Source organism: Ovis canadensis, chromosome 2, assembly GCF_042477335.2.
Source record: "Ovis canadensis isolate MfBH-ARS-UI-01 breed Bighorn chromosome 2, ARS-UI_OviCan_v2, whole genome shotgun sequence".
Lineage (NCBI taxonomy): Eukaryota > Metazoa > Chordata > Mammalia > Artiodactyla > Bovidae > Ovis > Ovis canadensis.
The window spans coordinates 213,583,728-213,600,633 of record NC_091246.1 but is presented as its reverse complement, the minus strand read 5'-3'; the positions used below and the strand labels follow the sequence as shown (position 1 = coordinate 213,600,633).

Sequence of the window (16,906 nt, the reverse complement as noted above, 5' to 3'; positions counted from 1 at the left end):
TAATTCCATCACCTTAGGGATTTAGGATTTCAACACGTGATGTTAAGGAAACACTAACGTTCAAATCATAGCAAATGCCTAACTTGACAGCAGCTGTCCTCAATTATGGCAAAGTAACTGCCAATGGTAAACTAGATAACTGTGCTGGGAGCTACTGGTACATTCTCCCTGATTCACGCTATCAAATTAAAAGGATGATTTCAACAGCAGCAATGATGAACTGGAGTCTGAAATGTCCTGGGCCCTATGTGCATTCAATAGGACTTGGAGTTACTAAGTCTGTGCAGCATTTAGGCTGCTTCTGAAATTTCTGTTCACTCTATGTATCACAGTCTTTTGACATTATAGTTTTTCAGCTATATGCCAATTTGGAGAAAATGATCTGGTTAAGAGCAGGGTTTGGAGAAATCATTATATTCAACTTTTTCTTCCTTAAAAAAAAAAAAAACAAACAGAACACTGTGATACTGTACAAAATGATTTGTTAAAACAGAAAGCTCCATAATCTGTTTCCTAGATTTAAGTCTTGGCTCCACTGCTTAGCAGCTATGTCATCTCTATTACTATTCTCTTTTTTTTTTTTTCGGCCGAGCCACATGCTTGCAGGATCTTAATTCCCCATCCAGGAATTAAGTTAATTAACCCTCAATCTCCACAGTGAAAGTACGGAGTCCTAACCACTGGACCACCAGGGAATTCCCACTATTACGTATTGATATGGAGGTTGCATATGCTATGATGATAGCAACACACCTGCCTCATAGATTTGACTAAATAATTTAATACGTGTAAAACACTGGACAAGAGTAAGTGCTTAATGAGTGTAAGGTGCTGTTGCTATTCCATCCTTTAAAAAGAAAGAATAAAAATGTTTACCTAGAAGCCAACCTGCAACTTAGTATGCAACCAATCCATAGTTTAGGATTAGAACAGACAGCTTTAAATGGCTTTTTACACAACATACTTTACATCAAAAATTTTATTATAGCTCACTGAAAATAGTAAGAATGGGAAAACCTTGGTTTTATAAGTGAACTAAAAAGTAAACACAGTTATAGGCAAGGGTATTTAGAGAACATTTAATTTTTTTCATTTCACTCTGGCAATGTAATTTCCAACCAATAATGTGCATACGTGTTATAGAAACTGAGGTCTTTGGACAGCAGAGTAATGCATCGTGGGAAACTATAATCATTGCTTTTTACAACTGGGTACGATCCTGTAAAATCTGTGCTGTTGCTGACAAACAACGAAGGAGGAGGAGAGACAGATGGATGAACAGGAGCTCTTCACGGCTGCTGGAGGACAAATCAAAACTGATGTCCTATCAATGGAGGTTTAATGACAGCTACTTTTACCAAGGATTTGGACAAATGTGCAAAATATACTGCAGTTTTTTAAAGTGACTTACGGGGCTAAGAAGAAAAAGTAAAAAAGGATGTTATTAAAGGGATATTTTCCTTTTGCCTTATTTTTGTGGACTGATGGCCCCATCTGTGCAAATATATTCACGAGGTAGGTAGAATAATGGCCCCAAATATGTCCATGTTCTAATCCTCCCCCCAACCTGTGAATATTACCTTACATGGCAAAAGTGATTTTGCAGATGTGACTGAATTAAGGATCTTGACATAGGGAGATTATTCTGGATTATCTGGGTGGGCATAATGTAAGCAGAAAGATCCTAATAAGAGCAGGACAGGACAAGAGTCACTGGAGCCTGGAAGACACTATGTTGCTGGCTTTAGTCATAGGAAAGGGGACTTCCCTGGTCCAGTGATTGAGATTCTGTGCTCTTGCTGCAGGATGGGGTTCATCCCCTGGTCAGGGAGCTAACACCCTACAAGCTTCGAGATGCAGCCAAAAGTAAATACATAAATAAAGACATAGGAAGGAATCAGTAGTCAATGAATGCAAGTAGCTTCTAGAAGCTGGAAGAGACAAGGAAGCAGATGCTTGCCTAGAGCCTCCAGAGAGAAATGTAGCCCTTCCCGACAACCAGTAAAACCCATTTCAGATCCCTGACCTGAGGACTGCAAGATAATACATCTGTGTTGTTTTAAGCCACCAAATTTGTGGCACCATGTGAGTATAGCAGGTGGAAACTAAATACATTTACTAATCTGCACCTAACCTGTGGAGACACTAATTTGTAGCCAGTACAAACTGAAGTGACTTCTAGTTAGTCACTCAGTCACGTCCGACTTTTTGCGACCCCACAGACTATAGCCCACAAGGCTCCTCTGTCCGTGGGATTCTCCAGGCAAGAATACTGGAGTGGGTTGCCATTCCTTTCTCCAGGGGATCTTCCCAACCCAGATCTCCTGAACTGCAGGCAGATTCTTTACCATCTGAGCCACCAGGGAAGCCTGGTGCTTCTAGTTCTCTTGGATTAAAACTGGAGTTATCTGTGGAAAAACGATTTCTTTTGGGGCTTGAGCAGGAAAAAACACAAGGTGAATCTAGAGTATCTCACAGTGTTAGAAAGTAAAGAAGTGCTGAGAAAGTGTGAGGGCACATGGAAAGGGCACAGGAGCTAAATGAAAGAGCCTGCAATGGCCAAAGCGGGGACAATTAGCACAGCAAAATAATGACAGTGTTGGATTATAACCTCCCAAATAAAATACGTATCCATGAATCTGCAATGAAATAAGCAAATAAATAAATGGCAGAGAATGGACAATTCCACTGGTGAGTTAACATTAGTGTAGGAATGTTTGAGGAGAAATAAAATGTTTACATAGTTCAAATGACCTCCCCCCCAGGTATCTTTTAATTACAAATGGAAAGACAGTTAAGGTTACAATGGAGAAACCAGAAGACACCAGCTATACCAAGGAACCAGGCTAATAGCAGGAATGTGGCAGGCAGAATGCTGAGATGTTCACTCCCTGCCTTTCCCTCCCCACTCTTGGGACACACCGGTCGTAATCTTCCAGGTTGTAAATACCATGGATTTTAATCCTGTGACTAGGCTATATCATGTGACACAACTGACATTAAAAACAGGGAGACTACGGGTTTGCCTGACCTAATCGTATGAGTCTTGTAAATATGGGTCTAGAAGTCAGAGATGCAAAGTGTAAGAGGGATCGTCAGGGAGGGCAATTCTCCTGCTGCCCTTCTAAATGGAGGGGCTGCAGGTGAGAACTTGAGAATAGCTTCCAGGAACTGAGCGAGATTCCTACTGCCAGTCAGCAGGTAAACCATCCATCCTGGATTCTGCCAACAACCTGAATGAGCTGGAAGAGGACCACCAGCTTCAGATGAGAACGCAGCCCAGCTGACACCTTGGTATTGGCCTTGGGAGACCCCGAGCAGGGAGACCAGCCACAGTCTGCCTGGACCCCCGCCCTCCAGATGAGAACTGGGTGCTGTGTCGCGGTGCTAGGTCTGTGGAGCTGTGTCGCAGCAGCAGTACAAAACCTCACAACCAGTCCCAACACAGATCAGCATCACATCCTCCCTCACAGCATGCTCTGAAAGGACACGCCATGTCTCAGATTCCCTCATCTAATCACGAGGAAATATTAGAGAAACTCAGATTGAGACGTTCTACAAAATAATGGACTGGTACTCTTCAAGAGTGTGGAGGTCATGAAAGATAAGGAATATTTGAGTATCTGAGACAGAAAAAGGACATCAGTGGTAAACTGGCAAAAGTCAGAATAAAGTCTGTAGTTTAGTTAACAGAAAAAAATTACAACAGAACATACCCAAAGCTATTTCTCTGTAGAACTGGGCAACCCCATGTAATAGTAAGCAATTCACTTATAGAACTTATTTTTCCAATTGTTAGGTAACATAAAAAGCATTTGCAGTGTGAAATGGTAAGTTATGCTGCTTACTGTTTGCCTTTTAATAATTCTATTTGCCTTTAAGATGGCTTAATTTTGGAAGAATTGGTGTGTTTTGGGAGACTTGGTATGCTTCAACATTGTAATGACTTTGACGCAGTGGCAGAGATTAATGAAAGCAAATACTATTAATGGGTGAAATCCGAAAATGAAAAATCGGACAATATAGTACATTGTAGAGGCTTTTGTGGTTGTTGCTTTGATGTTTGCTTTTTACTTTTATTTCAAATTAAGAAGTTAGCATGTAAAAGTATAAATACACAAAATCTTTTCAATAGCTTAAAAGAATTAACATTTTAGACGTTTCCTGAATTTAAGAAACAGAGAGGGAAGCAAAAAAACTAACACACAGTTTGTACGAACAGTTTGATTCATATAAGATGGAAAAAAAAAAAAAAAGATAAATGACCTGCATGGGGTATTTGCCTAAGTTTTCTAAGAATGGTATCATGAATCTCTTTCCTTATAATTTTTTTCTCAGCTTCATTTTAGAAAACTGGACACATGCTATAGAGATTAAGTGATAATTTATCACCTCATCATATTATTGCATGAAGTACTCTGACTTTGCTGCTTATACTTGTAAGTAAGGTAATTCTTCCCTCCTTCCTCCATAGAGAGAAACCTAGTGCCTACCATCTAGCTCAAGGCTGGCTTAACGGCCTCCTCTGAGGTCAATGTTAACATCGTCCTGGACAGAGCAACAGGAAGCATCTGTGTATCTTACCACAACTGAGATGATCCACTCTTTCCCCATCTGAAGTCTAAATTCTGTTGGTATTAAATTACTTAATTGCTCTTTCTTTACACATTTAAGACATTTAGATATATAAAACGTCACAGTAATAAGCTCTGAGAAAACTGAAATGATTTATGACTATGTAAATATTTATTTAATTCTTCCCAGCTGGTCAATATTGATTTTTTTCTCCTGTCTATAATTTAAAGGAAACTTGTGTTCGGAAAGCTATTCTGATAAATCTTTTGTTCTTATGTTCCAGAACCATCTATGGTGACAGCAAAACTCAGGGAACAATGTTAGTTAATCAACAGCTGCCAAGTTACCTGGAAGAGCAGATGGTAAAATTGATCCCATCCTAAAAAGTGGGGAAGGGAATACTTGAAGACATTTGCTCAAATATGCTCAAGAGTTTCCACACAAACAGCTTTAATGAAAGCCATATTGTTTTCCTCTTGTATGTTTGTCTTTTACTTTGGATGATTCTCTTAGACTGTATTTTCCATTTTTTAACCTGTCAAGTTTTCAGTATTAACTGACATTAGTCATTTAAAAATGGAGTATATAAGGACTTCCATGGTGGTCCAGTGGTTCAGACTGTGCTTCCAATGTAGGTTTGATCCCTGGTCAGGGAAGTAAGATCCCACAAGTCGAGCAGTGTGGCAAAAAAAAAAAAAAAAGAATGTACAACAGAATATGCCAATAGAAAAAAGTAGAATACTTAACACCACTCCCAGGTTTTTTTTTTTAGCGGGACTTTAACATGGTCAAATGGAATACAATGCTCAAAAGTTATCAACATAATTAGAATTGTTCAGATATTTTACTAATCATCTTGGACTCTTGTATTGAGATTGACGACAGTAAGTCCAACACAAGCTTTCTTGGAACTTTTCTCACTTAACCTATCTAAAAGTCATATGTTAATTATCTTATTAGTCTCAAAGAGATTGTACTGTTTAAAAATTCAAAATTTCAAAGTAGTTCAATAAATATTTATGGTGCATATTTTGTGCTAGGCACTATTCTACATTCTAAGTCAACAAAACAGATCAAGAGAGGGGAAAAAAAAAAAGACAAAACAGCTAGCCTTCAAGGAGTTTATATTTTTAAAACCAGAATCTGGGGTTTCCCTGGGGGTCCAGTGGTTAAGACTCTGTGCTTCCAATGCAAGGGGTGAAGGTTCAATCCCTGGTCAGGGAACTAAGATAGTTCTGCCGGGCAAGGGGTGGAGGGGAATAAAAAAAAGTAAAACTAGGATCTGTATATAAATAAAACATCCCAGAGCAATAATCCTTACTTTTCTTGTCAGCCACTTGAGGGCAGGGATGCCATTTCCCCATATCTTAACCACAGTGCCTAGCACACTAGAAATGACTCATAGGTACTCCTTGAATAATGAAATAGCAGATTTTTCTTTTTTTGCTCAAGTATAAATAATTGCCTTCTTCATTGCCTGTTACATCTGTTCAAACTGTTTGCCTTGGCTTTCAAGATCCTCTTAACTGAGCCCTTCCCCTACTACTTCCTTTTCCTCTATCTTTCCCAACACACCTTCTGTTGAGACATGCTCACTCCTGCTTTGGCAAATGTTATTTCTTTCCTCTGTCCAGGTAAATAAAAATTTTCTCCATTTAGATTCAACAAACACTGATTTAGTATCTTCTACGTGCCAGGACTGTGGTAGAGCTGTCCACAGTTCTCCTTAAATCTACACAAGCACTCCCATTGGTTTTTAGAAGGCGTGGGAGAGGCTCCGAGTTCTGAGAGCAGCCTGAGGTCCCTGGGCTACTCAGTTGGGTGGATCCCCCACAATAGACCAAGGCAGCCTCCTCTTCTTGCTCTGCCCCTGCCATTCCCTACTAGAAGCTCTTATTTGTTCTCCAAGGGCTTCCTGGATATTATCTTCCTCTGCAACTAGATCCTAAGTTCACAACTGTGAATTATATCAGTATCTTCTTTTACTTCCCTGCAGAACCTAACCAAGTACCATGCCCACTGAGCGTGCAGTAAATAAGCCACTAACCGAGAAGGTTAACCAAATCTGGCTGTCTCTTACTTTTAACTGTTAGGAGTCAACCTTTGCAATAAATCCCATCTTTTGAATCAAGTTCTATACAGTCAAAACCTGCTGTGTGGAAAAAAAAAAAACCACTTCCTTTCAGTCATAAACACCTCATTTGAGATTCAAGTTATCTTTGACTTATAGGTAAACAATTTAATGTTCAGCTGATCTAATTCTTCATTGACTTGAATCACAAGCCTGTTGATTTTTCTCAGCAAAGGAAACCTAGTGTTCCCAGGTCGTCTTTCATTCTTCCGACCACACATTGGCTCCTTGGTGTCGTTGAGGTATGGCAAGCAAAACTGCATGGCTAAACTGTATTTTGATGAGATAACCTATCCAGGGTCAGACGTTATAATCAGCCAACAAATCTACCACAGAGGTGCCTAGCTTGGCCAGAGATGGGGGGTGGGAATCGGGAGTGGGGTAGGGAACTTAAAATATTTTTAAGCCCAGTGGTCTCCAAGTTCTTCTCAACCAGGTCAGTTCAAACCCTTATCCTGTGCTAAGACTATAAAGCCAATGAGGATGGGGACTGGTTTGCTCACTATTTAACTACTGCAGGACACTACAAATGTCAGCCTCATAAGATACACCAGTATCTCTTCAATTTTTTGTCCCTAATCCACCATAAAAATATATATACATGCATCTGTAACTGAAGAGAATATTTTTGTGAAATAATACATCAACCGCCACAATGACTTTGGATATTTTCTCTTCTATATCACTATTCTCTCCAGTAGGTCATAAGCTGCCAAACTGATTTCTTAAGTTCCCTCTTGTAAACACTCCATGCCACAAGGTTGAGGTGAGGTCTCTCGCCACTGTATCATGCAATACCCTGAACAAGACGACTTGTCATCATTACAAAAATTTTTCTTATTTATTTTTAGCTGTGCTGGGTTTTAGTTGCAGCTTTTGAGATCTTCACTGTGGCATGCAGACTCTTAGCTGTGGCATGCGGGTTCTAGTTCCCTGACCAGGGATGGATCTTGGGTCCCCTGCATTGAGAGCACAGAGTCTTACCCACTGGACCACCAGGGAAGTCCCCCGTCGTCATTTTCTGTTAAGAGTCAAGTGCCAGGGAAATGCATAGCTGTTTGGAACATGGCTAAGTGAATAAACACTTGTGGTTTTGTGTTGGTTGAGCCTCTTGTGAAAATATACAGTTCGATCATATTTTTAAAAAATAATTTTGTCAAAAGCAGTAATAACTAGTCAAAAAGAGAAACCTCACACAAATCATGCAAGAAAATAGTAAATACATAAGTGAAAATTGCTCAGTCCTGTCTGACCCTGTGACCCCATGGACTGTAGCCCACTAGGCTCTCCTGTCCATGGAATTTTCCAGGCAAGAATACTGGAGTGGGTAGCCATTCCCTTCTCCAGGGGATCTTCCTAACCCAGGGATGGAACCAAGGTCTCCCGCATGCAAGCAGATTATTTACCATCTGAGCTACTGGGGAAATTATGTAAGTAGGGTTCATTCAGTATTTGTTCTTCAATACTTTTGGAATTGCTTCTAGAGCAAGATCCTCTTTTACAGTTTTCTAATTAAAATCCTACCTTAATTCCAGGCACTTTCTATGAATTCAGGGACAAAATGGGAATGGACAGTTGTGGAGTGGCTGTTACATGTCATACAGTATACTTTATATGGTCCATCTATCATCTTATTCAATCATGTTGAGAATGAGGGCACTGTGGTTTGAGGGGCTGGGGAAACTTAGTTTGTACAGCTAGTAAATAAATATTAGCTTTGGGAGTCACACATGGTTTTCTGAAACTCCCCCGTTTGTCTACTATTTAACACTGTAGGTACATTTTAAACAATGAAGTAGTACCTGCCCTATTAAACATTTCATTGGAAATATGTGTCAAACACCTATTTTTTGTGTGTGTGGGGTGACTTCTTTTGAAGATATTTCATAAACCTTTCCATGCCTTCTTGTCAGAGAAGTCTTCTTCAAGATCTCATGTTGAAATTTAAATGCATGCATCTCTCTCTCTCTCTTTAGAATGTGCTTCCCTGGTGGCTCAGATGGTAAAGCAACTGCCTCCAATGCGGGAGGCCCAGGTTCGATCCCTGGGTTGGGAAGATCTCCTGGAGAAGAGAATGGCTACCCACTCCAGTATTCTTGCCTGGAGAATCCCATGGACAGAGGAGCCTGGTGGGCTATGGTCCACGGCCTTGCTAAGAGCTGGACACGACTGAGAAACTAACACTCTCTCTTTAGAACAGCTAATGAAAAGGCGTAAACTGGTTACATTATTTCTCTTCTGTATTCTGTATGGACTCTTCCGTATTTCATTTTATAGTTTTTAAGACCCTGAATGAGTCTGAAGGACACCCAGATCTCAGCTGACCTTAAAATTCTTTGCTGCAGACTACCAACTATCTGGGTATTTAGAAAAAAGAGTCAACTGATTGTTTTTGTACATATTGTGGTGTAGATATTTGGTATGCCATAATCACAGTTGTCGTATTTTTCTGTACTGAGTTAATTCAACTTGTGACTAGTGCTGCTAAGTCCACTGTCTTGGTAATGTTTAAAAACAAAACACAAACAAAACAGCACTCCCTGACCTTGGGCTGAGCTGCCTGTAAGATGTTTATTGGCAAGTAACCAGAGAGCAGCTGACCTTCACATGGCACTAAGACTCTGCCTTATGCATTATGCCCTGTAATCCTCAACAACAATACAATGAGGTAGGTACTATTATTATCCCTGAGAGACTAAGTAGCTTGCCCAGGGTCATACTACCAAGGAAAATGGTGGAGCCAAGTTTCTAAACCAGATAGCTTGGACTGGAGACTAACCTCTTAAACTACTTCAGCTCCTCCTGCACAAAAGAACACACATCAGGGGGAAAAGAAGTTCTGGAAAACAACTAAAGGCACTAGAGTAAGAATACGGTACACTCAGATTGGCACCAGAAGGCTTCAGAAAGAAGACTGTGAGCAAAGCATCAGGGCAGAGTGGGACTTAATTGGCAGAGCTGAGAACAGAGGCATCATGACAGGAATCGGCAGGGCTTGCTCTGTGGGGTAAAACAGCATCAGGCCAATAGCAGGAGACTAGGTTATGTAATTTCTAGCAAAATTTTACCTACGTCTATGCCTTCATTTCTTTTTCTGGTTTTCCTTAAGAAGAAAACAAAATGCAAATAACTACTATAGGACCATACAGCACTCAGGCATAAAGTAGAAACGTCAGTGTATACAGACAAACAGCACAATTTTGATTGACTGAAGCCATTTCTTCTTACTGGTGTACTACACCTGGCCTCATCATTTTATAGTTTCCAAAATCTCCTTTACCTGAATTTAGATCAAGCTGTTTAAATTGTGTTAATGGTTATTCCTTACTTTAATTGAATGAGAGGATTTCCCACCACCCCCCTTCCCCATCCTTACTTGAATTCTGGCACCCTGTAACAAATATATGGCAAAGATATTACAGCAGAGGAAGTCCAAACTTATTAATGGATTGTGTTGCAGAGTATCACTATAAATTAGCTATTTGGAACCTGGGATTAATTTTCCCACGGAAATAGTAGTTAAGTTCCTAGTGGGTCTACAAAGCTTGCTTAACCAGGAACGTACCAGAAAGTCACCTTTGTGTTGATCTCTGCCTATTATTCTGAGGAGTCCATGGATTTCTCTTCTTATTACAATGTTTTAACTAATAATCACCTTTGGGACACAGTTTTCTCATTAAAAGTTTTAGAAAAAGTTGACTATCACTTACAATTTTGCTCAAATCCAACCTTTGATACTACTTTGGGGGGTGTTTGTTTCCACTAAGTGAAAAGTATCAGTCGCTCAGTTGTGTCCCACTCTTTGACACCCCATGGACTGCAGCCCTCCAGGCTTAGGCTCAGGCTCCTCTGTCCATGGAGTTATCCAGGCAAGGAATACTGGAGTGGGAAGCCATTCCCTTCTCCAGATCTTCCCAACCCACAGAGGAACCTGGATCCTCTGCACTGCAGGCAGATTCGTTACTGTCTGAGCCACAAGGGAAGCCCCTTCTTTCTACTAACCATTACTTAAAACACAGCTTCAGTTGGAAAGGTGTTTTCCTCAGTCTAAGAAGGGAGTATCAGACCACCTGACCTGCCTCCTGAGAAATCTGTATGCAGGTCAAGAAGCAACAGTTAGAACTGGACATGGAATAACAGACTGGTTCCAAATCAGGAAAGGAGTACCTCAAGGCTGTATACTGTCACCCTGCTTATTTAAATTATATGCAGAGTACATCATGAGAAATGCTGGGCTGGATGAAGCACAAGCTGGAATCAAAATATACAGATGACACCACCTTTATGGAAGAAAGTGAAGAACTAAAGCGCCTCTTGATGAAAGTGAAAGAGGAGAGTTAAAAAGTTGGCTTAAAACTCAACATTCAGAAAATGAAGATCATGGCAGCCAGTCCCATCACTTTATGGCAAATAGATGGGGAAACAATGGAAACAGTGAGAGACTTTATTTTGGGGGGCTCAAAAATCACTGCAGATGACTGCAGCCATGAAATTAAAAGATGCTTGCTCCTTGGAAGAAAAGTTATGACCAACCTAAACAGCATATTCAAAAGCAGAGATATTACTTTGCCAACAAAGTTCCGTCTAGTCTAAGGTATTGTTTTCCCAGTAGTCATGTGTGGATGTGAGAGTTGGACCATAAAGAAAGCTGAGTGGCAAAGAATTGATGCTTTTGAACTGTGGTGTTGGAGAAGACTCTTGAGTCCCTTGGATGGCAAGAAGATCCAACCAGTCCATCCTAAAGGAGATCAGTCCTGAATATTCATTGGAAGGACTGATGCTGAAGCTCCAATACTTTGGCCACCTGATGTGAAGAACTGACTCATTCGAAAAGATCTTGATGCTGGGAAAGACTGAAGATGGGAGAAAGGGACGAGAGAGGATGAGATGGTTGGATGGCATCACCGACTCAATGGACATGAGTTTGAGCAAGTTCTAGCAGTTGGTGAGGGACAGGCAAGCCTGACATGCTGCAGTCCGTGGGGTTGCAAAGAGTCGGACACAACTGAGCAACTCAAGGTCAGGGTCAAAAGAAATGGCCAGAGACTGCCAAGGCTGAAGTGATGTCACATTCTTTGCCTGCAGTGTGACAAGAAGGCAGTGATATGGCATTGGGGACATGTCCTGTCCCTGCTGCTGCAGGTGACTATCTGCCTCCTGGAGAGTATCTTCTATCCCTTATGGGGATTGGAAAAAAAGACATTTCTGGCTTGGTATCAGGTAGCTGTTTCCAGGATTCAATGCCCTTGGGTAGGTGTCAAAACTTGGAGATTACCTGATCGTGTGTGCTTTGACTGTAGTTTAATCTCTAATATAGAAATTTCACATTCGAATAACCTAAAGCTAGAATGAGGATATTTCCCAAATACAATGCTTGTCTTAAGGATGTTTTCATCAGGGCATAAAAACCACAAGAAAACTAAAATCTTTGTTTTAGATAGAAACATTACCAACAAATGTTTCCAAAACAGAAATGCTTAAAGTAAAAAAAAAAAAAAAAAAAAACATTTATGGCCACCATAATAGTGAGGCAGGAGACAGTGGGCCTCTAGGCTGGACAGCTGGTATTTGTCAAGTGGAATAAAATCCAAGCTTTTATTCTCACCCAGATACTCCAAGGACAAAGCTAGTGGTAAAAGCTGAGCTCTGCTAGAGCAGAGAGATAAGTACCCGCTCCTGAGGTCAAGGAAAGCCTCCCTGTATGCACGTGTGCAGGAAGGCTTGTGGGAGGTCCACCCATAGTAAGTGTGGACATGCATTCTTAGGCCTCTAGAGTGGGATCCAGCTTAGCAAAAATGCACATGTATCTTGAGGAGGACCCACGGATCAGTCAGGTGTGAAGAAAGAAACAAGGTAACTGGCCAAGGGTAAACAAAGACCTGGAAGGACTGCCCTATAGAAGTGATCTACATCGCCTCCATACCGCACTGCTCTGCACTCAGAACGCCCGCGCTCCTCTCCCGGTGTGCATCTCTGCCTAGTTGCTGACTTACCGTACTCCTCCTCTCTAGAGAGGATGCCCATACCCTTTCTCTCTGGGTGTACATCTCTGCCCTGCTTCTGAGTTGGACAAACAAACTGTTTTCCTGTGAGATCTCCCACACATTGTGCGGTGTCTCTAATTATAAACTAATTATAAACTTCGTACCTGTTTCTATAGTTTTTGCCTCCTTGAAACATTCTTGCTTTCAAACAGGGGCAAGAGCCAGGGCCCTTCTGCTTCTAGCTCCAGTGATCTAGTGGCTAGGACTCTTGGTTTTCATCCAGGTGACCCAGATTTAATTCCTGGGCAGGGAACTAAGATCTCTCCTCAGGACTGCTCACTGCTCTTTCTCTGACATCAACAGTATGATTTTCGAAAACTTTTAGGCTCTGAACACACCCCACTTCTTTTTACCTCTTTGGAAATCTTCACACTAGGGACCTCTTGATATGACTTCAGAGTTTGCCTTTAGAAATGTTAAGAAAAACATTTCTGTGATTAGGGAAGGTTTATAATCACACCCTGACTTCTCCCAAAACCCCCCACTAAATCTGTATAATAACGTCTGATGTCACTGGTGATTCTGTCAGCACACATTTGATGGCTTTATTGCTTACAGACATCTAATACATTAAACATGCATAAATCTTTCACTTTAAATCCACACAATCTGTGAATCTAGGTGGTATTTTCTTTTTTGCGGCTGCACCCTGTGGCTTTTGGGATCTTAGATTCCAGACAAGGGATTGAACCCGGGCCCTTTGCAGCGAAAAGTATGGGAGTCCTAACCATTGGACTGCCAGGAAAGTCCCTAGGTCGTATTTTCATAACTTCACTAGTGTTCACAATAAGGTGGTTAATTTTTGAAAAATTAAATGCACTGATACCAAAAGGCAGATCAATTAAAATTTCTAATAATAGTAAAAATATTAAGGCAATCATTTCTTATTTCAGCTAACGGCTAAACAAGCTACTTGTGAAATTAAGGCACTCCTTTAAAGATCACATAGGTAAACTTTGGCATTCATGGTTCCAGGTCACTTCATCCATTGTTTAGATTTTTCAGAAAGTACAATTTTACAACCATAAATAACATTTCTAATTACACTAGTGCTCCACATATACTGTGCACTTTTAGGATCAGGAAGGAAATCTCTCTTAAACAGTGTTTCAGCTGACACATATACATATCTATCTATCTATCTATATATATATACGTATTCCTCAAAACAATGGATAGACATAGGAACTAGACTTCACAAGGGTGAAACAAGCCACTGGCTGCCACTAGTGAATGAAAGGGGGGTCTAACTGCTGGCTACTCTGTTTTTGGCAAAGAGTAAATGGCAGAAGGGCTTCCCAGGTGGCTCAGTGGTAAGAATATGCCTGTCAATGCAGGAGCCGCAGGTTCGATCCCTGGGTTGGGAAGAGCCCCTAGAGAAGGAAGTGGCACCCCAGTCCAGTATTCTTGCCTGGGAAACCCTACAGACAGGGAAGCCTGGAAGGCTACAAAGGCTACAGTCCATGGTGTCCCAGAAGAGTTGGACACAACTTAGTGACTAAATTACAAAAAAATGGCAGAAACAGCATTTCCAGATAAAAAGTATAGAGCAGTGGTGGGCACCTCAGCAACTATACAGCAAAAGGACTTGGAATCTTTGGAAAGCCCAAGAAGATCTACACTCCTTGAAAGTGAAGGAAATTAGCCCAACAGTATTTAAAAGAAGAAAGAAGGGGAAAGGAATAGGAGGAGAGGAGGAAGGAAAGAAAAATAGTATTTTTTTGGAGCTGTTAGGGGAATGAAACCAGAGCGCATAGATAAAAGTGTACAGCATACACTGACATGAATGTCAATGTATGGCAAAACCACTACAATGTAAAGTAGGTAGCCTCCAATGAAAATAAATAAACTTAAAAAAAAAAAAAAGCATCCAGCAAAGTTACAAGATATATTAGGTGCACAGTTCAGTTCAGTCGCTCAATCGTGTCGACTCTTTGTGACCCCATGGACTGCAGCATGCCAGGCCTCCCTGTCCATCGCCAACTCCAGGAGTTTACTCAAACTCATGTCCATTGACTCGGTGATGCCATCCAACCATCTCATCCTCTGTCATCCCCTTCTCCTCCCACCTTCAATCTTTCCCAGCATCAAGGTCTTTTCCAATGAGTCAGTTTTTTGCATCAGGTGGCCAAAGTATTAGAGCTTCAGCTTCAGCATCAGTCCTTCCAATGAATATTCAGGACTGATTTCCTTTAGGATGGACTGGCTGGATCTCCTTGCAGTCCAAGGGACTCTCAAGAGTCTTCTTCAGCACCACATTTCAAAAGCATCAATTCTTCGCCACTCAGCTTTCTTTATGGTCCAAATCTCACACTCATGACTACTGGAAAAACAATACCTTTGACTAGACAGACCTTTGTTGGCAAAGTAATGTCTCTGCTTTTGAATATGCTGTCTTTAATAGGTGGGTCATAACTTTTCTTCCAAGGAGCAAGCATCTTTTAATTCCATGGCTGCAGTTACCATCTGCAGTGATTTTGGAGCCCCCCAAAATAAAGTCTCTGTTTCCACATCTATTTGCTATGAAGTGATGGGACCAGATGCCATGATCTTCATTTTCTGAATGTTGAGCTTTAAGTGAACTTTTTCCCTCTCCTCTTTCACTTTCATCAAGAGGCTCTTTAGCTCTTCCTCACTTTCTGCCTGCCATAAGGGTGGTGTCATCTGCATATCTGAGGTTATTGCTATTTCTCCCGGCAATCTTGATTCCAGCTTGTGCTTCATCCAGCCCAGGATTTCTCATGACGTACTCTGCATATAAGTTAAATATGCAGGGTGACAGTATACAGCCTTGACGTACTCCTTTCCCGACTTGGAACCAGTCTGTTGTTTCATGTCCAGTTCTAACTGTTGCTTCTTGACCTGCATATAGATTTCTCAAGAAGCAGGTGCTTAATGTTAGCCAAATTTGAGTACTAGGAATTTTACCTGGCAAAATCGGGTTATTTAAGGTTAACTATGTCAGTAGTTTTGTTAGCACCTGTAGTTTCTAGGAATTAAGAGATATAACACCTGAAATGAGTTCAGCTATCAGTAGAAGTCAACACTGACCAATCAAATTCACCCATGTTGCAATTGTAGCAGGATTTCTTTTTTGTTTGGGCTGTAATTCCCTCAGACTAGGCTATTTAGCTCAGCTGATGGAAAAACTTGATGGATCACAGCCCTGTACAAGTCAAACTTTACAAAGAGAAAGACACTGAAATGGTACCATATTTGCACCAGGTTATGCACATGAAAAGGCAGAGGAACCAGAGATCAAATTGCCAACATCCGCTGGATCATGGAAAAAGCAAGAGAGTTCCAGAAAAACATCTATTTCTGCTTTATTGACTATGCCAAAGCCTTTGACTGTGTGGATCACAATAAACTGTGGAAAATTCTGAAAGAGATGGGAATACCAGACCACCTGACCTGCCTCTTGAGAAATCTGTATGCAGGTCAGGAAGCAACAGTTAGAACTGGACATGGAACAACAGACTGGTTCCAAACAGGAATGTCACTCTGCTTATTTAACTTCTATGCAGAGTACATCATGAGAAACGCTGGAATGGAAGAAACACAAGCTGGAATCAAGACTGCTGGGAGAAATATCAATAACCTCAGATTTGCAGATGACATCACCCTTATGGCAGAAAGTGAAGAGGAACGCAAAGCCTCTTGATGAAAGTGAAAGAGGAGAGTGAAAAAGTTGGCTTAAAGCTCAACATTCAGAAAACGAAGATCATGGCATCTGGTCCCATCACTCCATGGGAAATAGATGGGGAAACTGTCAGACTTTATTTTTTGGGGCTCCAAAATCACTGCAGATGGTGATTGCAGCCATGAAATTAAAAGACGCTTACTCCTTGGAAGAAAAGTTATGACCAACCTAGATAGCATATTCAAAAGCAGAGACATTACTTTGCCGACTAAGGTCCGTCTAGTCAAGGCTATGGTTTTTCCTGTGGTCATGTATGGATGTGAGAGTTGGACTGTGAAGAAAGCTGAGCGCTGAGGAATTGATGCTTTTGAACTGTGGTGTTGGAGAAGACTCTTGAGAATCCCTTGAACTGCAAGGAGATCTAACCAGTCCATTCTGAAGGAGATCAACCCTAGGATTTCTTTGGAAGGAATGATGCTAAAGCTGAAACTCCAGTACTTTGGCCACCTCATG

The 16,906-nt window shown here is 41.0% G+C and overlaps 1 non-coding gene across 1 annotated transcript; it reads left to right on the top strand.

The window, feature by feature from the left end:
* Window positions 1–8,690: 8,690 nt before the first annotated feature.
* On the top strand, window positions 8,691–8,762 carry TRNAW-CCA (transfer RNA tryptophan (anticodon CCA)). Its single transcript has one exon. It is a non-coding gene; the product is annotated as a tRNA-Trp (tRNA).
* Window positions 8,763–16,906: the final 8,144 nt, after the last annotated feature.